General features: G+C 47.8%; 1 pseudogene across 1 annotated transcript; it reads right to left on the bottom strand.

The window, feature by feature from the left end:
- Positions 1-280: 280 nt before the first annotated feature.
- Positions 281-13,398, bottom strand: LOC144255391 (E3 ubiquitin-protein ligase TRIM58-like; annotated as a pseudogene). The gene is made up of 6 exons (XR_013343752.1): positions 12,973-13,398; positions 10,675-10,770; positions 7,330-7,560; positions 5,317-5,339; positions 5,123-5,223; positions 281-866 (listed from the first exon to the last, which is right to left on the bottom strand). The product of XR_013343752.1 is annotated as an E3 ubiquitin-protein ligase TRIM58-like (transcript).
- Positions 13,399-26,761: the final 13,363 nt, after the last annotated feature.

The raw sequence follows: 26,761 nt of genomic DNA on the forward strand, positions 1-26,761 counted from the left end.
AAATTATAAGGACCATACAGAACTCTTTAATACGAGACTATTAATTTGAAAGAAAAGCCATGGAGTAAGTGGGGGGCCATTAGGGAAAAGTTTGAGGAGACCCTCCAGGTCCAACGTTCCCGCATACACAGCATCTCCTGTCTGCTTGGATTTCAAGGAACCTCCCCAGGCCCGAGCAAGAGGCTGCCCTGAGCTGGGCACTTGGTGAAGCTGTATGTCCGTTCTCCGCCGCTCTCCAGGGCCCTTGGACTGGCTGCGGGAGGACCCTGAGCACAGCACTTCAGGACTGAAGGTCGCCCATGAGAGGAGGGTCAGGGTGGCCCCCGGACGCCAAGGTCCCTGCCTCCGTTTCTGCCATCGGTGGCAAGATCAGCGGCGCCTCGTCGCAGATGAAGAAGTAGGGCCGGAGGACACCCGACGACACCTGGCTGAAGCTGTAGATGTGGGACCCGTCCGTGACGCTGTAGAAGGACACCTCGCCGGCCTCGTAGTCCAGAAAGACCCCATGCGGCGCGGCCGCTCGAGCTGCAGCAGGGGCGCGGACGGAGAGGCCAGCACCGTGTACTCGCAGCCGCGCAGCAGCCACAGGGCCCAGACGCCGTTCTCGGGGGACTGTGTAGCTTTCCCCTTCCTCTGCACCGAGTCCTGGCAGACGCCCAGGCCCCACTCGGACCACGCTCCCACCACCACCTCCCAGTAGTGTCTCCCTGATGAGAAGCTCTGCAAGCCCAGGATGCAGGGCCAGGTGTCGAATCGCTCGGGGTTGCGGGGCACGTCCCTCCACAGCTCCCCGTCCTGCATGCTGCGCAGGTCGGCCGTCAGCAGGAGGCTGGGGTGCTCGGTGGAGGGGTCCAGCTTCACATCCACTGCAGACAGAGTGATGGGACACGTGAATGCACGGGAAGGACTAGACGCCCCCCCTGGGGGGGGCGGGTGAGCGTTGGCAACGCCCTCTCTCAGACTGCCCCAAGAAATAGGCCTTTCTCCAGGGTCTGAGCAGGTCTTTGATCTGCTGGGGCGCCCAGGGCGGCCTTAACCAGACCATTAGGACAGCAGCGCTGTCAGCCTGCTGGGAAGCCAAACACCCAGTAGAAGGCAATTTTGCATTTGCACCCAGAGCTCTTGGGTGCACTTAGGATCATCTGCGCTTGGCATGAAATTTATAAACTGCTTGGGGATTGTTTTTCTCAAAACGTATAGGATAATTTCATTAATATGAAATCCACTACTTTCAAAGTGGTGTGACTGTGGTGGGGGAATTGTATACTAGATGCCCTGACTCCACACCCTGGTGTTATTACCTTCATGATTATGTGACATTCTAGGACAACAGAGGCTATCTGGGAGGGTCTGATCTAATCCCACAAGCCCTTTAAAACTAGAAAGTCCTCTAGCTATCAGGATGGTGGCAGAAGAGAGTCTTAGACTTGGCTCTGATACAGCCTTGCCAGGGTGGAAGGTGGGAAGGGTCACGAGGGGAAGGTGAGAGCACTCTGGAGCAGAGTGGCCCCAAATGATGGCTTGCAGGAAAACAAGGACCATGGCCTTGCAGCTGCAGGAAAGTCCAGCTGGAAAGATCCTTCCCCAGACTCCTCAGAGAGGCGCAGTCCAGCCAACCCCTTGGTTTTGGCCTTCGGAGACCCTAACCCAAGCAAGGGAGCCAGCTGCTCCCACCTGCAAGTCTGATCTTTGGACCTGTGAGCTTACTAGTGGGTGTGGTCCAAAGTGGCTGTTTATAGTGATTGGTTCCACAACAGGAGGACCATCTAACATGTACTGTGGAGTCCCTGCAAGACTGATGCAGGATTGATGCACATACATAGTAGGCAAACGCATATACATCAAAACCAGAGTACTTCCTTATAAGTACTCAAAGGTAGTAAATTCATTAATAGACCTTAAGGTCATGGCAAAAACAGTTACTACTCGTACTAGTCTAATTCATCTTCAAGCCACACGTCATGAACTTCTATGGATATCTAAACCTGACTGGCCACATCACTAGGCTCTGTGTGTTCATTACCTATGTTAAATCAGGAAGCCACCTTCCTCTTCTTCTTCTTCTTTTTTTTTTGGTACCGGGGATTGAACTCAGGGACATCTGACCACTGAGCCACATCCCCAGTACTATTTTGTATTTTATTTAGAGACAGGGTCTCACTGAGTTGCTTAGCACCTCACTTTTGCTGAGGCTGGCTTTGAACTCATGATCCTCTTGCCTCAGCCTCCCCAGCCGCTAGGATTACAGGCATGTACCATCAAACCTGGCTAGGAAGCCACCTCTAATGTGGCTATTACCACCTCACAATATTGATGAGGAGATTCAAAGACTGTACCTGGTTTCCCAACTCCAGAGGAAGCAAATACCAGCCTGGAATGTGGCTCCTGTGGGACTGCCAGGCTCATTTAACATGTCACCTCTTTGCACAGTGCTCAGCTCCATTGTTAGCCAAAGAAATCTGTGAATGAGCTTTGACTAGTTCTCCCTGTTCCTGTCTCCTAAACCTAGCTATCAAGGGCAATGGGACCACTGCGCACAACAAACTGTCCTGCCCCCTGCCCAGTGGCCACCAGGGTGGTGAAGGGACGCTCCTGTGTCAGTTGACACCATGAGGACCTGACTGTCCTGGAGAGATTCCTACTCTTTTCCAGACTCACCAGCGCCCATGCTTCCCTCCTTCTTGATCTCCCCTCTCCTCTGTCACTGCCCCAGGACAAGCTGCAGTGCCAAGTTGGGGACTTCTTTCTCGGCTCATGCCCTGTAGTTCTGGGTTGGCTCACTCAACACTCCAGTCAACTCCAGTCCTCTGCTACTGATTGCAGTGTGTGTTGCCAGCCTGGCCTCTCCCCTGAAGGTTCTTATTGTGAACTCATCTGCCTCCCTGGCCAGTTTTGGATGCTCAGTATCTGCCACAGCACCAACCTGCCCCCAAACCAGTCGCCCTTCTTGGGCCTTGCCTGCAGCATGGCCATCAGCACAACCAGCCGTTTTGTGTGGCAGTTCTCGGGGTCCAAGACCCTGGGTCCTCCTCACTCTCCTCTCACCACAACACACAGCTCTTCCAGGAGCAGATCCCAGCAGCTCCGCTTCCATGGCCGGCCAAGGATATGGCCATCTGGCACCTTTCATACCAACACTGGGGGTCACCTACACTCATCTGCCACTGAACAGTGACAAAGGACACCAGCTGCTGTCTTGGTGACTTTAATTCATCACAATAAAGCACCCGGATGATGTGCACACCATGCCAGTCCTACTGTGCTGTCTCCCCAGGAACACCCTGTGCTCTCCCGCTGAGTGCCGTTCACAGAAGCAGCCCACCTCTCCAGCCCTGCTGCCTTGTCCTCCTTGCCCTCCCCCTGGGCTGCCCTCACCATCCTGTCCTCACAGTGCCAGTAAACCTGCCGTACTTCCTGCTGCCCGACGTGCAGCTTTTTCTTTCTATTAATATAATTATTAACATGCATCAATTGTAGAAATTAGTGGACGTCACTGTTTCCCCTCATCTAGTTCAAACTTGGAGCCTCTGGCCACCCTCATCACACTCTACAGAAGCCTGTGTCCTCTCCTCATAGCTGTGTGTCTGGGTAACTGAAGTCAGTATTTGCACCGTGAATCACGGGTCATAGCACATTTGATTTGCTTTTGTTCTTCAATGATTCACTCCACTGGTAGAAAAGGCAGCATGGGCTGGATTCATTCACTAACTATTTCATTTGGTAAAAAGGAAAAGCATAGGAGGTGACAGAGTCTGGGGATGTGCTGCTAAGGCCCTCATCAAGTCACATGGCTAGTGTATGTTCACCTGTCCACCAAACGGGGGAGGTGGTCACTGGGTGCTACAACTGAGGTAGGTTTTCTCATTACAGGACAAGACTGTCCCTGGGAAGCCACAGTTTGTATTATGTGGCACAAAGTAGATTTTAAAAGGAAATAGTAAAAATATTGAATCGTCACCATTTGAAAGAACAACATGATTAGGTGAACAAAGTCATTTCATGCAGACCCTCTGGGTGTCCCTGACTGGCATCCACTCGGATTGTGCACAAATGTCCCCTCCCCCTTCCTGCAGGCAGGTGCACTGTTCCACCCCTTCACAGCCTGACTCACCCCAACACTGAAATCCTCAGGAAGGCCAAGAGCAGTGCTTGAGTCATGGTGAGAGAGTGCGGTGTATTTTTGGTCTATGTCCCAGGTCCTGACACACCAGTTCCCAAAAGTCCTGAGACAAGGGACTCTTTTGCATGCTAATGAGATGTCTGGTGCTTGGTGGCCTAGATGACCTCAGGATGGGGCTGGTTTCCAGGGAACCCCCTTTGTATTAAAGGGATAGAACCTTCAGTCCAACATCCCCCTACCTCTGGGAGGAGAGTGGGGCTGAAGCTCCAGGGGCCAGCAGTGGCCAGTGGTATCATTGGTCATGCCTCCTGAATGAAGCTTCCATAAACCCAAAGACGGAGCTTGCCAGTGGCTGCACACAAGGAGATCCTGCAAGGAGCACCCAGAGAGGGTGTGTTGCCTCTCCCCACACCACCCTGTTGTTTTCCTCCACCCAGCTGCTGGTCCCCATCCTCTGCAACACCCTGTATAATAACTGACCAAGTGTGAGTAGGGTCTGAGTTCTGGGGGCTGCTCTAGCAAACAAACCGCGCTCATAGAGCGGGTCCCGGGAAAGCTGCTTTGCAGTTGGCTGGTCAGAGGCACAAGCCACAGCCTGCTTGTTCCTTGCTCCTGAAGCAGGGCACAGCCTTGCGGGACCAGGCCCTCAACCTGTGGGATTCGATGATGTCTGCAGGTGGACAGTGTCAGAATAGAGTGAGTGGGAGCCAGTGGGGCAACCCCGGAGAACTGACAGACTCCTCGAGGGAGACACCCACATGTTCTGCTGGGCAGGACTGACGCATTGTGCCCCAGGAAGGAGCTGGAGGTTTGCCAGGCTGGGCCCCAGGTGAGAGGCCGCGACAAGGCAACAACCTGAGAGCTCACTCGCATATGAGAGCACACTCGCACAGTGAGTCTCAGAGACCTGAGGCTCTGCTGTGGCCACAGGCCAGGGCAGTAAGGGCAGCAGTAAGCCCCACACTCCCAGCATCAGTTCCCAGGCTCGGGGGCTCCACCCACCTTGGAATCTCCTCAACATTTCCCGCATGCCAGGGATGCGACACGTGGTCTTCAGCTCCATGGGGATGGTCTCTGGTTCCAGCCGCATCACAGCCTTACTTCTGAGAAGAGCAGAGAACCCGGAAATGTCAGCATGGCCACACCAGCCCTCTCCGCCTCCCCAGCTCCCTCACTGGAGCGGAAAGTACACTTACCGGCTCAGGGCTCCTTGCACACCCTGGAAGTAAGAGACACAAGCAGGTGTAAGTGCTTCCCACAGTTGACTGGGGACACACCACGAAAATGTCTTTAGAATGTACTGGAAATAATTAACAAGCAACATAAGACTGCAGATGACAGTGGATCTCTGTTAATTAAAGGCACAAAAGGCTATAATTGAATTATCACATGACTCTCAAATTTAAAAATCAGGAATATAATTAGAACAGAGTCAGACTACACAAAGTTTATATTAATTCCCATGAAACCTATCCATCAACTATGGATTGTCAACTGATAGCTCTGGTTATTGGGCTATTTTAACAGTTACATTCTGCACTTTATACAGATGGAATTAGGGTAAAAATCCTACATGTTTTTGGAATTTACTTGAGGAACAGAGATAAGTACGGCACAGATCCTGGGTCTGGGCATATCGCTCATGGTCGAGGGCTTGCCTGACTTGAACAGGGCCCTGTGTTCTGTCCCAGTACTCCAGAAAAAGTCATCCTCAAATTTGAATTCTCTGAACCAACAGACAAAGCTACTAACTGTCTAAGGAGATAAGAAAGGAAGTCATTACTATCCAGCAACAGTGTATCTCAAAGCAGGTAACAAAAAGGTCACCTCCAACACAATTGTCTTCTTCCCTAAAAGTGGTCAACAGTCGGACAAATTTCAACAAGGCTTGAATGCAGGGAAACCATTTGCCTTGTCCTTTATGGACATGATTGGCCTGGGTCTTGGCCAGTGGGGTAAAACGAAGATCATTGGTATCAGAGAAGAAAGAGAGAGGACACAGACAAAAATTATGTAAGAGTATATTCTTACTATGATTTGTACTATAAATCATTTTAACATTTATATGGTGCAAAGAAATACTCATTTTAAATGAGATTTATCTGAGATAATGTAGTGAATATTATTTTTGAAAATGCCAACGTTCCTGTGCTTACTTGCCACCTATACTTGAAAAATTAATTTCTTTCTGGCTCTCTGTTTACTCATTAGGAAATGAGCACAGCCATGACATTGGTAATGGGAATGAAGATATTATGGGCAGATTAAATAAAGTGCTTGGTAGATAAAAGCGTTTCATGCAGTTACTTAGTGATTCCCCATCAGATCCACAATATTGACAACTGTGTTTGCAAATGTCACAAGACAGCGACTGGGTTTATGTGCCTGGAACTTGCAGTGTCCAGAGGCTAGTCAGTTGGGACACTGTGGGCCAGCTGCTCAGTGGGGATCTGCACTCTCTTTTAGGTTAGAATCCTTGCCTGTCACTGGGGCAAGGTACAGAGAAAAGTACCAGGTGAATGAATTTCTCTTGCAGGCGGCCCTGTGAACAACACCTGTGGGGCAGAACAGCTGTGTCTGTGACCCCAGACCCTGGGGAGGCTGGGGCAGGAGGGGGCGGTTCAAGGCCAGCCTGGGCCTCTGAGTGAGACCCTGTCTCCAATTAAAACTTTAAAAAGGCTGCTCTGAAGTCCCAACAGATTGAGAAATCAGCACAGAAGGTCCATACATTCCCACCATGCCTGGGACGGGTGTGCAGTACAGGCCAGGAAATTAGTGTTCACCTTAGGACTTAACATGGGAATTTCAAGCTGGACTAGGTGAAGCACTGCTCATACTTCTGGCTATTTTCCATGAAATGGGCTGCCAGAGGCTTTGGGGGTTGAACATTCATGAAAATCAGCAATATCATCTTTGATAAAAGGATGGTTTCTCAGCCAGAATGGCGCAGCTTATCCTTGCCCCAGCTGTTCACGATTACATAAATAATTAATTTTCTCTCATCACGTATTGAAGTTTTTGTCTTTTGCATGAGCTAAATGGTCCTCTGGGTGCCTCCTGACTCAGGGCCCAGTATTCGGTCATAAGACGCCTTCTAAGGAAGTACTGCTGAGCTCTGTCCTAGAGAGCTGGGTGCCTTCGTGTCCCATGCCAAGGCTTGTCCCCATCCCCTCAGCCTCTGTGGGCCTGGCCTCCTGAGGCCGCCTCACCTCCAGCAGCCCCAGGGCTGGGCGCTGGCACCTCTCCTCCAGCTCCTCTGCCAGCTCCTTGAGGGCCTTGCTGTGCTGGGCCAGCTGGTCCTTACTGTCCCGCAGTCTCTGCAGGGTGGCTCTCTCCTCCTCCTCCAGCCTCCGCAGCTGCAGCTGCTCTTCAAGGGCCAGAAAGCCGCGATGCTTCTCAAACTCCAACCTGAAGCGCTGCCGCTGCATCTCCACCTTCTCCTGGAGCAACAGGAGACCCCATCAGGCTGGGGCAAAGTGTGTGGGACCTGCCTCAAGTGTGGGACGGGCAGCCAGAGAAGGGACGTCCCGCATCACCCCCCACCCCTGAACCCACCCCCCTCGCTCTGCACCTCTGGGGAGGACCTTAGAAACCAGAGGCCGGGAACAGGAGAGGTGGCCGGTGGGGTTTTCAAGCTCAGAGTCTGGGAAGACTGTGGCTGTGGGCCCCCTTCTGCTGCAGGGCCAGAGGCAAGGCCTTCGACACGCGGGTTTCAATATCACGAGTCAAATGCAGCAGAAAGAGAAGCGTGGGGATCATCTGGGCACCTCTGAGAGCCTGTGTGGCCCCACAGCAGAGGGCTGGCTCTGCTGCTGGATGGGTGGCCAGGAAGAGCAGGAGGCCTGGGCTGTGAGGGACAACGTGACAGGAGAACACACAGATGTTCTTTTGTCCCAGGAGAAGCAAGAAACCAGCACAAGGCTGGGTCCTCTGCAGAGTCCAGAAGAACTAATTGCCACGCAGGCCACTCACTCCAGGCTATTACACCAGCCCCTACCCAAATCTCCCATCACGGCTCTTGTTGTTGCTTTCCTGGTGCTGAGGACAGAGCCCCTGAGGCACACCTGGCCCTCACAGGGCGATGTCTGACTGAACCTAAGGATCACACTGTGTGCAGGGGATTGCATCTAAATGTTATTCTCTTGAAATTAGTAGCTAGAAACCCAGCTTTAAACTGAGCATGAGCGGCAAGTCTCCCTCCCAAAGCATATGCACCTTGGGTTGTCCGTTTTGTTTTTAAACCTGATAGTTTCTTGGTTTAATTGAAAGGCATAAATTATCATCAAAATTATTATAAAAGACACACATATATATATATTTGTAATCCAAATAATAGTTCTCTCCAAATGTCTGGAGGTACTTTGGATCACCCCTCTCGGGGAGGTGCCGCCTGCTGCCGCCATCCACCACAGAGGTGGGAGTGCTGTTGAGCGACAGCCTGCGGGGACAGCGCCTACACCTCCTGACAAGGAGCTGATGGCCCACTGGCCACAGCACCAAGGTCTCCCACTTCCTTCTTCCCATTTTGCATTCCTACCTCCTTTACTGTTTTCTAAATCACTAATTCATACACTCTTGGCCTCCTCCTGAGGGACACTGACTCTGCATTCCACATTCTGATTGGCTCATAGAAATGCAAACTGTCTCCCAGGTCAGGCTGCTGGAGAGAGGGCTGAGCACTGCCATAGGGAGGGGAGTCCAGGGGTGCACTAGGGATGACGGGGTGGAGGGGCAGTGGCAGCCCAGCTTCCTTCACGTCACCCTCTTGAGTGCCACAATCTCCTCTAGACGTGAAGAAAGAAGTGCTGCTACAGAACTTAGAGCTCGTTTTCATCAAGCCTGTGCCTGATGGTCTGGCTCATGTGAACATGAACGACCAAGAAGTTCAGACATGGCTACTGTCTCTGAACAAGATATCTTAGCATCACTTCTATGTTATGACATGCTTTGGAGGTTTTAAAATACGGGAATTCAGATCTTGCACTTGGGTTCCTGATTTCATAAATCTGTGGTCAGGCCAATATTTTAAAAAATTAAATATTATTAGCTTTAAATAATAAAGATTGTGAATCAGTGCTTAACTTTACCAATAATAGACATAGCAATAGGAGAAGATAAGACTTATTTCATAAGAAAAATGTAGCAAAAATGGTCCTTACGAGCTAGGTACAGTGGTACACCATAACTCCAGTGACTCGCTGAGGCTGGAGGATCACAAGTTTGAGGCCACCCTCTACAACTTAGTGAAACCTATCTCAAAATAAAAAGTAAAAAGGGCTGGGGATGTAGCTCCATGCTCAGCACTAAACAAACAAACAAACAAATAAATAGAGGTCCTTATGAAAATATCTGTATGAAGACAGTGTATCAAACTAAATTTTTGAGGAAGAAAATAATATAAAGAATGATTCTAGCAGGGTGACTTGGAGGAGAAAGAAGAGGAATATTCTATAAAATATATCTGATCATGTTATATACTGTGCTGTGTACCTAATAAACCCTTCCAACATGACACTATATGTGGTTCACAGCCTTGGCACTGTGGCAGGTTTGACCTACAATTCACTGTTGAGGGGTGTAGTTGCTGCTCTGGGCACTGTAGGGGGCCGAGCAACTTTCCAGCCTCTGCCATGAATGGTAGCAGCAAGCGTGGTGACCCAAAGCCTATCCAGTGTGGAACTGGAGAGGAGGGCATGTGGTCCAGGTTCATAGCCACTGTGTGTAAATGAAATGTAGGAGAAAAACAAGGGGGGAGGGGCTGCTGAGGTACAGAAAGAGGGTACCGTGGATGGATGACCCAAGGAGGCTGAAGGCTCCAGTCCCTCCCTGTATAGATGGTCCCTTGGAACTGCACCACATCTGTCACCAAGCCTGTGGCATTCACTATTTAACTGTCCGACAAATACAGTTTGACACTACAGTAGCAGGTGGTGGCACCCACCCCAGCAGTGAGTTTCACAGTTAGATCAAAAGAGTAAAGCTATTTATAATCTGGATAGGGTCCTGCCGTCAGAGGTAAAAACAAAAATGAACAGTGTCATTTGGGGTCTGGGACAGTTCAGGATGGCCATGAGATGTTTCTATGGAGCACCTAAGTAAATGGCAATCTCGCTGGAGAATGGATGCCGCAGTCTGGCTGGGCACAAAATAACCCGAGCTGCCACACAGCCTTGTAGGTTCAAACAGCAACCTTTATTCCGGAACTCTCACCAGCACTCTACACACACTTCCAGGGAACACACTGCCTCCACCAGGCTCCCCGCGCCAATTCTCTCAGAACCCTGCGAGAACTCAAAAGTAACTCAAAAGGAACTCCAAAGTAGCGGGAGCCCTAACTAGAGGCAGCAGGATCCACCCTAATCCTGGAGCTGCCCTATTCCCAGCAGGATCAGCCCTAATCCCCTGAGCCGCCCTAATCCCGGAGCAGGGTCACCTTTCAACCATTCCATCTGGCAAAAATGCTAGGTGTCATTCTGACTAAACTGTGGCTCTCAACAAATGGAGACTCAGGAAGAGGGTGGTGCCTGCAGCTCCCCAGGCCCAAGGCCCCCTACCTTCCACAGCACAGTCCTCCTCCCCACGTTGGCTTCCTGCATCATCGCCTCCTCCATCTCCTTCCTCACCAGCTCCAGCGACGTCTGCAGCTTCACCTGTGTGGAGCAGACTGTGAGGACCTGCAGGATCAACTGGAAAACTCCCTAGAATGCAGTGGACACCTTTGCTGGCAACTCAGTTAATACCAGATGCAAAGATTCATCTAAAATCGTACTCCTTGCACCGTTACTATTGTAAAACTACAATGACTAAAATGTAAAAATGGGTGGCAAAACATTTTACATCAACACGATAGGAAACTTAATGACAAGAAATAGAATTACAATGTCAAATAAGTACATTTTATAACGGTGCCAATTTTGAAAAAAAATGCTTATAATGAATATGTAAAAAAATAGATGGAGGGAAATGAAGACATCATTAGGTGAAATGTCATCTATTGGTGCTAGGTTGAAGAGTGATACAATTTTTTATTAATTACGATGAGAAAAGTGTATTTGTTATTAGTACTATAAGTCATGGTATTTCACCCAAAATAAATCTTGTTGGTTAAAATATGTTAAATGAAGTCAGGTGCGGTGGTGCATGCCCATAATCTCAGCAAGTTAGAGGGTAAGGCAGGAGGATCTCAAGTTCAAGGTCAGCCTCAGCAATTTAACACCACCCTAAGCAACTTTGTGAGACCTTATCTCAAAATAAAAAAATAAAAAGTCTGAGGATGTGGCTCAGTGGTAAAGCCCCAGGGTTCAATCCTTGGTGTCAATAAATAAATAAATAAATAAAATAAAAATAAAATATTTTAGGTGAAAAACACAATATTCTGTACATATTAAAAGGAGTAAAATAACTATAAAAAGCCTACCAAACAATCAAACAAACAAAACCCCAGAAATTACATCTCTTCAATGATAAGACCCTTCCAAGAGGCAAATACATGCCTTTCTTTTTAAAACAGGAAGCTCCCATAAAAACACATACAGAAATATGTTTTAGTAGAAAATAATACAAATTCTACCTCCAAACTTATTTAATAAATCTTACATATATATCATTCACTTTAAAATATTATAATACTCTATATAAAGTACACATAAAGTAACATGGTGGCATCAGAATAAAAAGAGGCATATGTTTGGTGTTTGTAAGGAATAGAGCCATTCTCACTTGTAGACAGAGGAAAGCTCCCTGGGACCAAGGACACTGAGCAAAAGCAAGGAGGTGAAAGAAGAGGCATGTTTGGGGACAAGAGTGACTAGGCTAATTTTGCTGGGTCCCATGTTTGGCTTGGATAAGAGCAGAAGGAAGGGAACTTCAGAACCTAGAAAATCGTGATTGACAGGCCAAGGAGTTTGGATGGTACTTGTTTTTTATCTAGTTGACTACTGAAAACAGAAAACGTCTTTAGCGATATCACAGCAGCCATGTTCTGGATGGTACCTTGGGGATTTAGACAGGCAGGAGCATACTTGACTTTTCAGGTAGGCTAGAGAGCGCCTAGTACCTGTAATTTGCAGAGGATAACAGAAATCAAGAGGAAAAATCTAGAGAAAATTCCAAGATTGTCCAGATGAATGTTGGCTCGTGAATACCCCAGTCCTTAACTTAAAACAAACAAATAGAATAAATAAATGAATGCTTTAAGAAAGCTGGTGCTTGGAACTTATTCCAGTGTGACGGAGTGCTTTGGCTAACTGTGCCATAGATTAAAAAGACAGCGTTGACCTCTTCTGTGCTAGCAGCTGTTCCAGATGCTGGGGACAGGCACGTGTTTAGAGTATGGCCCAGGACCCAAGGGCACCTGTGGGAAGACACCTGGGCAGAGTCCCTCGGAGCGCTCTCGGGGTCAAGCACCTCCTCAGGGGAATGCTCAAGTCCTCGGTTCCCAGACCTTCGTGTGGAGTCCAGTGGCCCCCTACTTCAGGGGACCCAGACAGTCCAGGCAGGAGCAGACGCTATTCCTCAGCCAGAGGGTGGCCTTGGTGTCCGTGTTAAGGGACCTAGACAGACACCAGGCAAAGCTGCGCCCTTGGAATCCCGTCAGTGGAAGCGAGTACCACAGAGGTGCAAGGCTGTCACGGAGACTCACTGCACAGCCCGTAGGCTCGGGATCGGGAAGAAAAAGACCGGCTTGAAAGCCAGGGACCGAGGGTGCTGCGCTCGCTCGGCAGTCAGTCCCGCGCTGGCTAGCTGGAGCCGAGGCAGGACGACCCGGCCGGCGGGGGCACGGTGCCCCGGTGCCTTCCGCCCTACACGAGCGGCCCGCGGCCCAGCTCGGCACCCGGGGCTCCCGCGCTCACCTGGTAGCTCCTGGCGGCCTCCCGCAGCGGCGCCGTGTGGTGGCCCTGGTGCTCGGGCGTGGTGTCGCAGAGCCAGCACAGGAGTGCCTGGTCCTCCTCGCAGAAGCGGCTCAGGTCCTCGCCGTGCCGCGCGCACTGGCGCGCCCCCGCGGGCTCCGCGCCCATCCCGAGCTGCCGCACGCTGTCCACCAGGCTGGCCAGCTGCCGGTTGGGCCGAAAGTTCTCGGGCCTGAAGGGGCCGCGGCACTGAGGACAGGCGTACACGTCGCCCTGCGCGCTGTCCGACTTCTCGCAGAACTCCGAGATGCACCGGAGGCAGAAGCTGTGGCCGCAGTCCACGCTGATGGGGTCCTGCAGGAAATCCAGGCACACGGAGCACCGGGCCTCCTCCCGGAGCCGCTCCCCGGCCGCCCCGGAGGCCATGGTACTGGCCTCGCCTGGCCGCGTGGCTGCCGCTGCCCCGCGGCGTCGGTTATCTCCTCTGTCGCCTGGAACCAAGAGAAGGGCTCATGGCCAGGATGGGTTATCTCTGGCTGGGGTTCAAGAGTCTTAATTAACCACTTCTGCTGATGATTTACAACTCAGACACCGCCAATCACAGGGGTGAAATTGACATTCAAGTAATCCTCACCTCTTAGGAAGCTGAGCTCTTTCTCTCTTCCTCACTCTTCCTTCCAGGGAACATTTTTATTTATTAATGCAACATTTAAGTCATCTGAAAGGGAAACATTATTGAGATTTGACTACTTATCTCAAAAGTTTAAAAGTCCAAATTTTAACAAAATTTTACAAAAGTATCCTGAAGTGCATCGATGAACGGAATTAGCCGATTGTGGCCCGTTTCTGTGGTCTGCACGATATTCCAGACGAACTCGACATGGAGACACACACGTGCCTAAGGGTGAACCCACCCTGAGCCTTTCTCCCTGGAGTCCAGGCCGTGAACCTTCGCAGTGGAGCAGCTACTAATGTTTCCAGGGTCTGGTGATTTGAAGAATAACTGATCTCCTTCCTCTCTTTATTGCTGATCCACTCCATGGTCTTCCTATAGCATAGTCATTATTTAAATCTTTTTCTTTATATAATATGCTCATTTTTCTTAATCTTCTTTCCACCGAACTTCAGTTTTTCTATCTTCTGTGAATTACCTAATGATAAAGAAATGAGACCACTGAAGAGGAGATACCTGAATAGATGCACATAATGATGATAGGTCTACAGCCCAGCAACAATTCTGAAGGTTTAAAAAATATGGCACTGGGACTGAGGTTGTACAATGGTAGAGCGCATGCCTAGCACGTGGGATGCACTGGGTTCCAACATCACATAAAAAATAAATATTTTTAAAAATAATGTGGCACCCATCTGCTGACAGCCAGTATGGACTGGTGTGTTATAATTGGGGCAACGCATACACTGGAAGTGAGAAAGAGGTCATCCAAGGTATTAGTTGGAAGGCACATTTCCCACCACCATCAGTGCATCTATGGGAGGGGGGAGACTGAGACAGGAGCAGGTAGGGGATTAACCAAAGACCTGCTCCCCCAAGGGGAGGCAGAGTTGTAGGAGTACAGTGAGGTCTTTAATGTCATCTAGAAGGCTGGCAGATAGGTGGGAATGTCCGTCATCTGAGCAAAGTGTACTTTCACTATGGATGAGTTTTAAGGTGACAGTGGGTCGTGCTTCTGGCAAATCAGTCTGTCTGTGCATGTTTATATTTATTGGTAGCCACGGACCCTGGGGCCTGAGGCATGAGGATGAGGAACAGAGCCAGGACCTCATCTCTCAAGCAGCCTTGAGGTCAACTGGGAGAGATGAGCACAGAGTCAGGCCAATGGGTCATTACAAGTTATTATCTGGGAGAAACATCACCCACCAGTCCTGCAGGAATATAGCAGAAAACTCTACAGTGACTTGCAGGGTCCAGGCAGACCCTGCCAGGTCTGCTGATGTGTGAGGGAGAGTGAAGCTGCAGGTAGATCCCCCACCAGTGCACACAGCGGCTGTGGAGGAAGGCAGCTGGGGCACCAGATGGCCAGAGGTGGTCAGCCAGGCTCATGCTGGGTTTGAGGGGTGGCAGCAAGATAAGTTTGCAGGGAGTGGCTGGGCCAGATGACTCAGGCCCTGGCCTGTCCTCCAAGGTTCATGCCTATGAGTACAAATCCTGGCCTGGGCTTTGGTAATCAGTGGGGTGTAAAGGACCCTGAGGTTGCCTGCCCAAAGGTGAGGTGGAGAGGTGAAATGTATTGGCACTTCAGGTGCAAGCAGGACACTGAAGATGTGAGATTTGAGAAGAAAGGGAAAGGGCCTCGGGCCTGGAATTGGAGAAGCCGACCTGGTTCCAGGTTGCAGGCTGTGCCACTTGCTAAGAGGCTGGGATGAGCTGGGTCACTTTCCCTGTTGCATTTCATCTCACAGTGGAGGTCAGTGCTGCGGCCCTCTTACGAGGCTGTTCAGAGAGGGTCACATGAGCTAAGAGGCACCACATGCCAAAGAGAGGTCCTGGCATAAGCTGGATATATTTAACTAAAGACAGAAAAAGAGATGACAAAATAAGTGGAGCAAGGATAATGAGTCAGAAGATGAGCTGCCTCGGGTTGGGGCAATAAAGCAACCTATTGGCTCCCATGCATGGATAAGTTGATTATTAGGGTCATTTGAACCCAGACCCCCCAATCTGACTGGCAGGGTAAGGAAAGGTCACCATTTCTGGTGGGATCATGGTAGTTTTTAGGAGGTTGGGGTGAGGTAGGGGAGCTCACTTATTGTTTTAGAGCTGTTAAGCGCAAAGCTCAAAATGTTTTCTTTCTTTCTTTTCTTTTTCTTTTTTTTGGCACCAGAGCTTGAGCCCAGGGGTGCTTAACCACTGAGCCACATCCGCAGCTTTTTTGTAACATTTTATTTGGAGACAGGGTCTTGCTGGGTTGCTTAGGGCCTCACTAAGTTGATAAGAATTGCTTTGAACTTCCAATCCTCCCATTTCAGCTTCCCAAAACCGCTGTAATTAGGGCGTGCACCTCAGGGCCAGGCATAAAATTGCTTCTTAAGCTTGTTTTCTGACACTGGGAGGCTAATGAGGTCTATAACATTGTTCTTAAAAACAAAGTTCCCTTAGGAGTGGGCCAGAGGTGGGATGGATGATAGTAGCCCCATGGGAAGCTCCTCCTGGCATCTGATTATTTAACTTGAATTCCTGTTTCTCAAGGTCTCTCTTTCAGGCTGAACAATCTTTGTGCCAATACTCCTTGTTGTTAACGTGGTTCTGATGCTCAGCCTCTCCATTCCTGACCCTAATCCTGACCGACTCAGGGTGCAGAGTTTAGGATGTCCCGGGGGAAACCCTGCCCATCCTCCACTCCTCCTCTAGCCTCCCTGGCCTGCCTCCTCTGAGGCCATCAGCTGGCTGGAATACAGAAGCCACGTTCTCCTCTGCTGCTGGCCTTAGCTTCCTTCCAGGGGTGGGGCTCCTGGTCTCTGCACAGCCTCCTGTTTACGAGGAGCCCTATTGGCCAAGGCCCTCATCTCTCCCGGGTGCCACCCTCCACTCTGCTAGAGGGATCTACAATCTCCCAGCCCCACAGCCTGAGCTGAAACCTCAAGAGCACCAGGTCTGACTCAGCATTTCCCTCCAGCTTGGGGTTGTTAAAATGTCTCTGTTTGTTTCCACTTAAGCAATTGCACCCTGCATTTGTAACCCTGACATTTTTTTAATGGGGTGAAATACACTTAACAAAAAATTTACTATCCTGGGGGCTGGGGCTGTAGCTCAGTGCCTACCTAGCATGTGTGAGACACTAGGTTCAAGTCTCATCACCCCATAAAATAAATAAATAAAGGTATTGTGTCCAACTACAACTAAAAAAATACATTTTTTAAAAAAATTTATAATCCTGTTTGTAAGCATGGAGTTGGTGATATTAAATACATCAATAGTGTTGAAAACAATGATAATCTCCTAAACATTTCACCGTACTCAGCTGTCGCTCTGTTAAATAATAACTTCCTGCTTGCTATGCCCCGTGGCTGGCGACACCTTTCTGCTTTCTGTCCCTCTCATCCTGCCCACTGGAGGTGACTTACCCAGGTGCGTCCTCTAATACTCGTCTTTCCTGTCAACTTACTTGACTCAGTGTCACTTCTGCAGCAATCATCCTCATCATAACATGTTGCAGATTTCTTCATGTGTAACCGTAATAATGTTTCATTTTACACACACACACACACACACACACACACACACACACACACACCCCACAGTTGACTATTAACTCCTCTGTCAGGAACTCATGGGCTGCTTCTGTATTTCAGCCGTGTGTGGAATGCCTCTAAGAGCACAAATACATATGCAATCTTTCCAGACCCTGGTTTATTCTGGTGGGTCTGTACCTGGAGGTGGGATTCCACATCATAAGGTAGTTCTAGCTTCTCCAACAGTGCCAAAGTTTCCACTTTCTTTACAAGCTCCCCACACTTGCCATTTTCTGCTCTTATTTTTCATGGTTTTCCTTTTTCAGTGCTCATGCTGGGGTCACACCCAGGGCCTTGCACATTCTGGACAAACACTCCACTGCGACCGTGTCTCCAGCCTTGTTTCCTGCTTTCTATTGCACTGACCTAATGAGTGTGAGCTCCTAGCCCTGCGTTTTCTCCCCAGAAGCCCCACTGAAGCCTGGCCCACCCAGGTGGTCTCTTACTCTCTGTAGGCACAGCAACAGCCTTCCCTGCCCAGGGAGGGATGCTGGCGCCCAGTGCACCTTGGTGCTGCCATGGAAGGAATTCGGGGAGAAGGGCCAAGCTCTAATCACTCCCAGGGTCCAGTGGTGGTGAAAGTGGACCATCCTACCAGAGGCGGATGCGGAGGAGGCGGATGCCCTCCCCAGCACTCTCCATGCCCAGAGCTCCAGGCAGCGCAACTGCATTTCAACAAACTGTATCTATGTGATAATGCTACATTTAAAGAGTGGTTTGTATTATTATTTTATGCAATTTGCCTGATTCAGGGACAATAATGCATTCTGTTCACATTTTTATTCCCAAGTCCCTTTCCTCTGAGCCAGGACAGAGTAAAGTCGAGTCAAGCTCCTGCAGGAAGTTAATAAATGTGATGGCCCATGGATGTTGTGAGGCAAATTTACTTTAGAGGAACATTTAACTTTTGTAGATTTTGGAAGTATTTTTAATGGAATAAATATAATAAGAAATATAAAAAATTATGTGATGGCCCAAGAGAGACTCGCCATCTCTCTTATACCTGCTCTGTGTTTTAGATGGGAGAAAGTCTCCGCTTGAGCACATGTAGGGAGCAGTACTGGCTGTGGACAGGGCTGGACTGGACAGTGCTGTCCTGTGTTCCTCAGGCTGGCCGCAGGCCACCACTTACTGGTTTAATAGATGATTTCAGCTGCCACGCACCAGAGTGCACGTCCTGCTTCAGGGGAAACTGGCACATGGACAAAATAGTGACACAGAGGTGTGACATTGCCAGACCCAAGTACTGGGGGGAGGGGCAGCAGAACACAGGTAGCATGTGAGCCCGGGGACGGACCTGAAAACTCACAAAGGAGCTTGTGTCTGAAGTTGGTGCTCCGTAGGCTTGGCAGATACAGCCTGCCCTGTCATTCTGGAGGATTCTACTCAGAGGAAGCAGTGTGCAGAGAGCGGCCGAAGATGCAGGACTCTGTTTTTCTGGTGTGCTGGGTCCTCAGGAATTTGTTGTGTCTCCTTCTTAGGTGGCCTTCCAGGGAGACTGGATAGGGCTAGTTGTGCGTGCTATTCCAGAAAGTGTGATTTTTGTTGGTAGAAAGTGGATCCCAATGGCTGACTCACATTGTCACGGCACACAGTATGTCTACACTGCTGATGAGGCAGTCAGTGTGGAAGCCCTTGGGTCAGTGTGGACTAGAGGCTTTGTATATCCTCAGGGACATCCCAGGAGAGCTGGGGTGGAATGGCACAGCAAAGTCGTGGGGTGTTCTGCCGGCTATTAGAGGCAGCCCTGCCCCGGCTGCAGCTGCACAGAACCCATTGTCCATCTGACAAATGGAAGACACATATGCCAGGCCTCCCCGGCCTCCACTGGGCAAGGTGTCTGGGAAGCTCTCCAGGGAGCTTGGAGGCCGCTCCAGTCTCCAGTCTGTGTGAAACGCAGGAGAAAGGTGGGGGCACTTTTCCAGCCCTCAGACTTACACACTTCTTCAGGCGCTTCCTAGATCAGGTCCAGGCTTCACACCGTGCAGTTGTGGATGACAGTTTAATACAGAACATGCCTTGGCCCTGAGCACTCCTGCTGCAGGTCCACGCTAAGAGGGTCTGAATGTATGGGTCTCCCACAAATTCCACTGCAGGACAAGAAGGAAAAATCATGAGCCAGAGGAAAAACAATTTTCTTCTGCCTTCTATGACATTTAAAGGAAGATAAAGGACATAGTTATTGGATTAATTCGAGGCAAGGTGGGAGGGAAATCAGGAAAAAACTCATCATGGTGTTTGAAGGTGGTTTCCTAAAAGTGGAAACAGGAGGTAAAACACTTAAATAAAGAAACAAGTGTCAACATATCTTGTATGTTGACCAAGGGCCTACCAGAGGTGGATGCAGAGGAGGCGGATGAAGTATGATAAATTGTGGTATAAAGGTGTATTAAGAATTGTAATGCAAGAGAGAGAGAGAGAGAGAGAGAGAGAGAGAGAGAGAGAGAGAGAGAAAAGGATCACCTAAAAAAAAAAAAAGAAACAAAAACCAAAGAACAACAAAAAATCCAAAAGATTAGAGATTCTGGCATAAACTTATTTTGGAAATGGACATATTTTCAAAGTGTGTAAGTAAAGGTAGGTGACCCTAACTAGGCCCTTCAAAAGCAATATTCATCCAAAATTTAACTTTACAAGTAAAATTACTCTGAAAAGCTGATCTTCCTAGGTGGATGTGGTGGTGACAGCCGCGTCCCAGCAGCTACATCCAGAAGCCGGCCCAGCCCTGGTGGATGACCTCTGTCTACCCTGCGCCCAGCAGGTTCACCCCCTGCTGTGCCTGCTTTGGCCTCCTCCCCGTGGGCCTCCCTTACCAGCTCCTGAGCTGCCTGGTTGGATGGGACCTTGAATGGCTTGTGTAATTGTCATGAGTTCTCGTCCCTTGGTGTCCCTTGGAGCTTCATTCTATTGATGTAGCACCTGCAATCCCATGACTGTCCCAAGAGCAGTTGAAGCTGAGACAACTTGCAAACCCCATGTTCCCACCTGCCCCTGCAGTGACCCTGGTGCTCACAGGGACTTCTCTGCTGTGCCCTGTGGTGACATGGCTTCTAAATAAGGTGTGGTGGAAACTAAGAGTGGAGCATGTGGCTCTGATGTGACCCAGCGGATGCTCTTCCAAAGACCGGCTCCCCAGCCACAGAACACCACGGGAGAAAGAAGAGGAAGTGCAGGTCTCTGGGGACACTGTTGTCTGCAGAGGCTAATTGTTCTGAGTTTCCTTATCTCCAGGGTGTGTTCCAAACAGAGCTGTTCCTCTGTGAGGCTCCCTCTCTAGTTATGAGTCGGGTGGTGACAGGGATAACAGCAAGTGGGCTGCCAGTTTCAGGATGTGACTGTCCTAGAAAGAGTGACTGGTGGTTTTGGGCCTGTTCATTTATCCTCTGTGGCTGATTGCTTCAGCTAATTCACTAGTTTAACTCAATTACTTGATTCCAGAGAATGGTTCTAATTTTTAAAAGAAGTCATTTGGCACAATTTTTCCTGGGACATTAACATATTGATAAAATACAATGTCATCTGTCACCCTGCTGGGAAGAATGCAAAGCATTATTCGTAATAGCCCAGGGGATCAAATAGGTACACAGACAATGCAGCAAGAAATGACATAGACTATTAAGATAATCCCAGTCCTTTATTAAAAAAATAGAAATAAAAATAATATATGTGACAATAATTCTTCCAATAACTTAGGTTGCAGGACTTGGACATCTAACATACCCATTGCACATCAAGCCCTCTCTGCAGGTTAGCAATGGTGCAGTGTTAGGATGAGGGGCTGGGGCTTTGGGGCAGTAAAGCCTTGACTGGCACTCCTGGGAAATCCCTCCCCTGCCACCCTGTGCTGAGGCAATTCCTATACTGACAAAGTTGAGTTTAGGTTTGTCAACAAACTGTGTCCCCACCTTAGTTCAGGATCATTTTGTCTATGAAATTAAAGAATTAAATTTTAGAAAACACTTGACTGTCTATCCCATCTATCAAATCATCTGTCCTTCTGTAATATCTAAGCAAGGGATAGTCTTCCATGCAACTTCAGCCTGAGTTTTAGAACACGCTTTCTTTTATTGAACCCAAATATCTACAGCAGTTACCACAACATATCCAGGCTACTCATAATATCACCAATATCATGGTGCTAACTCATTTCAGAATTTCAAACTTCTCTGTGCAACAATAAATTAACTATGTACCTATGAAGAAAAAATTTTAAAATTTACTGGAAAATATTAAAAAATTAAAATATTAATCCAAGATAAAATTTAAATATTTACACATTAGTAAATATATTAATTTAGTGTGATGCACAAATGGATACTTATTTTTAGTTCAACAGTGTAACCTTGTGTGTGTACCTGTGTTACTGAGGATTCAACTCATGAGTGTTCTACCATTGAATTACTTCCCCAGCCTATTTTTAAATTCTTGTTTTGAGATGGGGTCTTGCTAAGTTGCTAAAGCTGGCCTAGAACATACTATCCTCATGCCTCAGTTTCCCAAGTTGCTGGGATTATAGGTAGACCACACCATACCCAATTTCACAACATAATTCTTAATTAATATGCAATTAAAAAATAAGTGTGCCACGTTCAAAATGAGAAGCCAGTATCAGGATGCTTGATCCACTATGAAGTTAATGACTATAAATGAGCATTTCTTGGGACATATTACTATTTTAAGTCACTATCAGAAATCATGGTGCACACAGGAAGAAAAGGTTCTTGGAAAGAATGACCACGTGACTTGGGCTGGGAGGAAGAGGAGAAGATGAATGCATGAGTTCATTTTGCATTACTTTAACATGATACATGAGATGGGCTAACTTTATAAGGAAAAGAACAATTTAGCTGATACTTTTGTGACTGAAAATCCAAACAGCTGGCACAGGCTCTGGCTGGCCCTGTTGGCTGTATCACCATCTCTCTGGGGCTCACCCACACTCCCAGCAGATGAACTCTTGAGGGACAAGTAAGAGCCACATTGTAGCAATGACTGAGTGGGAGAGGAGCACAGAGCAGGGCCTTCCAAAACTAAGTTCCCGTAGCCTGTGGGTGCACACATGTTGATGTCTTTAATCCTGTGGGAACATAAAAATGCACACTGTGCCCTGCACTTTATACATTTCAAGCCATGTCAATATTCCCTTCCTTCTAGAGACCATGTGTCTCCAGCTAGTGTCTTCTTGATGCAGGATAGGGAAGCCCACCCTCTCATGACATGGTGGAACATTGGACAGTAGCCTCCTGATGCTCCTGCCTGCCATGACCGGCTCTCACCGGGCAGCTGGACTGACTTGTGCAGCTGATATATTCTGGTTGTGGCTGTGCGCATTGCTTCTTCCCAGGGCCCCTCTGGCCTGAGGAGGTGAGCTGAGATGGTCTTTGAAAATCTGCAGCTGGCCTTCTCCTTTTCTCCAGCTGGGGTTGACCTGCACATAGGTCGGTCACCTTATTTCTGCAGCTGACAAAGAAAGAATACACAGTTTACTTTGCAGGCCCCACTAAGCCTCTCTCTGCAAGGTCTCAGGTCTTAGAAGAGCTATAATGGCATCAGATGGAAACGGTCCATCCTGAAACAGGATCCATAAACAGTATGTTAATTTTCCCACTAGAGAGAAAAGGCCTATCACGGACATTAACTATTATTATTATTTTGGGAGGGAGGGGTACCCGGGGTTGAACTCAGGGACACTTGACCACTGAGCCAGATCCCAGCCCTATTTAACTCACTATCCTCCTGCCTCAGCCTCCCAAACCACTGGGATTACAGGCATGTGCTACCGCGCCAGGCTGGATATTAACCATTAAAAAAAACAAAACAAAACAAAACAAAAAACCTGCGGAAAAGCCAAGCTACAGACTATAGACTAGAATCCTGCTGTGTGACCTAGTAGGTGGGCCACATGAGGAGTGTGTAAGGCAGAGCACCAGGAGCCTGACTCTGGGTGACAGTACTCTGGGTATTTGGAAATACACATTTTGTCTGTAGTTTCTTTCATTTTCCAAATTTTCTAAAACTATACATATAAATCATATTTTTTTTTTAAAAAAACTGTGTATTAGTCAAATCAGCATCAACAAATAACTAATGATGTAGCCTTCCCTGTCACATTATTTGTGTGATTCTCTTGTGTATCCTAATACTCCAAAGAGGTCAAGGCATGTAGTAGGTGCTTAAATTAATGATTGATTAAAAAAGCAAAAAAAAAAAGTTTCTATTTTTTAACTTCTTTATTCAATACTTCAACATTTTCTTTTAAACTGAAATATTCAAAATCACTTTCACTAGAAGTATTAACAAATTGAATTTTAAGTAGGCAGACTTCCACATACTTAGATTAAAAATAAATCCTGCTATACTTAAGACCTGGATTGATAATCTTTTCCAATTTGTCTGTAATTCATATGTTACATTTTCTTAGATTGAGAGATTCACTAAGAATGAATTTTTTTTTTTTTTTTTTTTTTTTTTTGTGGTGCTGGGGATTGAACCCAGGGCTTTGTGCACTTGAGTTAAGCACTCTACCAACTGAGCTACATCCCCAGGCCAAGAATGAGCTTTAAGCTGGGTGTAGTGGCATACATCTGTAATCCTAATGGCTCAGGAGGCTGAGACAGGAGGATCAGGAGTTCAAAGCCAGCCTCAGCAATGGTGAGGCACTAAGCAACTCAGTGAGATCCTGTTTCTAAACGAAACACAATATATGGCTGGGAATGTAGCTCAGTGGTCAAGTGCCCCTGAGCACAATCCCTGGTACCAAAAAAAAAAAAAAAAGAATAACCTTTTGCAAGATTTCTTTAATTGAATGAGTTAGTTTGAACATGGAGACATATATGTGTATATGTATATGGTCCTACCATTGCTGTCACATACATGTAGATATGTACACCTATACATACACACACACACACACACACACACATATATATATATATATATATACATATATTATAGCAAAGGTGGGACCCATTCTAAGTTAAGAAAAAATTAAATCCATCTTATAAAGAATGTACAAATTGCTTCTATCTCAACGTTTTATCCACAGCAAAGCCTCAGTGGACACAGAGGAATCTCAGAAGTTAGCTTTCATTGTTTACAGACTTGATTGGCAAATTATAGAACACATTGGGGAAAAGGATTCTCAGTAGGACCAGGTCCCCAAGATACCCAGGGTTTCTGAAAGGAGAAGCCTGCTCCACCCAGAGCCAGACACCAGCAGGAGAGACAAGTTCCAGCTCTCACAATGAAAATGCAGGCAGACTTTGGGTCAGAGGAGGGCAAGGCAGCTTTCAGAGCAGCAGCCCTTGGGTGTCCGTGTGATGGCCAGAGGGACAGCAGGGGAGGCAGCTTTTCAAGGAGAAAATCAGCATGGTATGTGTTTCACATCCAAGGGCACAGTTTCCTGGCTATGGTTGTGGATTCCTCCTTGTCAGGGCAACTTGCTCTGCCTATGTAAAAAGAGATGGTCTTGCCTAAATGTGCTGGGATATAAAACTGTAATGACAACAACAACAAAAACTTAAAAAGGCTTCCTGAGACATCAAAGCCATTTAATGTACTGTAGGCAGATGGCATGTAAGAACAATAAAGGGGCTGGGGTAAGTGGCTCAGTGGTAGAGCACTTAATTAGCACGTGTGAGGCATTGGGTTCCATTCTCAGCACTGCATATAAATAAATAAAATAAAGGTCCATTGACATCTAAAAAACATTAAAAAAAGAACAATAATATTCTTGATTGTGTTTATTCTCATAAAATTTGAAAAAAAAAAACCCTACAGAATTAGACCTGAGTTTATGCTGGTTGCCCTAGTACTGAAGCAGGCAGCGTTCTGAGAGGCAGCAATCTTTATTATTTTCAGCTAATGTAATGAAGCTAATTTTTTTTTTTTTTTTGTATCAGACATTGAACTCAACCACTGAACCACATTCCCAGCCTTACCTTGTATTTTATTTAGAAATAGGCTCTCACTGAGTTGCTTAGTACCTTGTTTTTGCTGAGGCTGGATCTAAACTCACAATCCTCCTGTCTCAGCCTCCAGAGCCACTGGGATTACAGGCATTCGCCACCGTACCCGGCTAATGAAGCTAATTTTAAAAGTTGGAAATAATATTTAAGTAATTGTAGTGAGTTTATTATTGAAAGTATTTAAGCAATGAATGGTGATTAAATAATTTCAGTTTCTTCTTGCATTTGAACATACAAAAGAAAGTTTAGCCAGAAGCTGTGGTGCACTTCTGTAATCCCAGAGGCTCAGGAGGCTGAGACAGGAGGATTTGGAGTTCAAAGCCAGCCTCAGCAATATTGAGGTGTTAAACAAGTCAGTGAGATCCTGTCTCTAAATAAAATACAAAATAGGGCTGGGGATGTGGTTCAGTGGTTGAGTGCCCCTGAGTTCATTCCCCAGTACCCCGCCCCCCAAAAAGGAACTTTAACTGGGAAACTGAGCCCAAAACTCTGTAAACTTAGTCTAGTGGGATGCTGTGCTTGTTTGCTCTTATTGGGGTCTCACAAACCTGCATATCATACTTCCCCATGGCTAAATGATTTATTTTTAATTTATTCATGATCAAGGTAAATGTAATAAAAGTATGATATAAGGTGTATATAAGGGTCTGTAAAAGTGAGCGAGATAAGCAGGATATTACATTTAAAAGGAATAGTAAATAGATTGACTTAATTACATGATAATGTCACACACAAAAAGTGAGAAAGCCAAGGTAGGAAAAGACCATGTTCCAAGATGGCGTAGTTAATAACTATAAGAATCTGGGGGCATAGCTCTATCATGGCTCTCTGCCCAGACAGCTTCTAAGTATCGCCCAGTCTTGGAGCAAATCCTTCTATGTGGTTAAATTCCAGCATCTAGCATCCCCTGGTTGTTCATGCGAAGGTCGGAGACAGAACTGCTGGGATATGCTCTTCAGGCCAAGGGGCAGCGCTTGCCTTGGATGGTGTCACCTGCTGGTCACACAGGTGACCAGCTCCTCCAGACTTCAGGCAGGAAGTGGTCTCTGAGGGGGCAAAAGGATGTGGGAAATGAGCCCGCAGACATGTCCAGGGACAATATCCCAGGGGCCTGTGAAGGGGACAGAAAGGCAAGATCTGGGTGGCTAGAAGAATCCAGAGGAGATGAGAGTCAGGAGCCAAATGGGCAAGGAGAAGAGCAGACCCAGGTGTGAGAGGCAGGGAGAACCAGCAGGGCCCAGCCAACCAAGAATGCCCTGGGGTCCCTATGGCCTCGTCTTGAGCTGGATTTAAGAGATCCAGTGTGTGCGTGAGGCTTCCTGCTCCGTGCTGGGCTCCTGAAGGCAGCTTCATAGAGCTTACGATGTCATCTTCAGTCCATGTAAAGGTTCCATGTTCAATGGACATAGCCTTCCTGATGCTTTTGCCCAGGCACAAGAGGAGAAAACAGAACACAGCAAAAAACCGAACTGCAGTCTTGGAGATGATGAGCAAAGTGGCAAATCAGCAGAAGAGAGGGTCGTCAGGGGAGTGCGTGGACTGGCCAGTGTTCTGTTCACCAACCAGGGACGATC

This window comes from Urocitellus parryii, chromosome 1 (assembly GCF_045843805.1).
Source record: "Urocitellus parryii isolate mUroPar1 chromosome 1, mUroPar1.hap1, whole genome shotgun sequence".
Taxonomy (NCBI): Eukaryota; Metazoa; Chordata; class Mammalia; order Rodentia; family Sciuridae; genus Urocitellus; species Urocitellus parryii.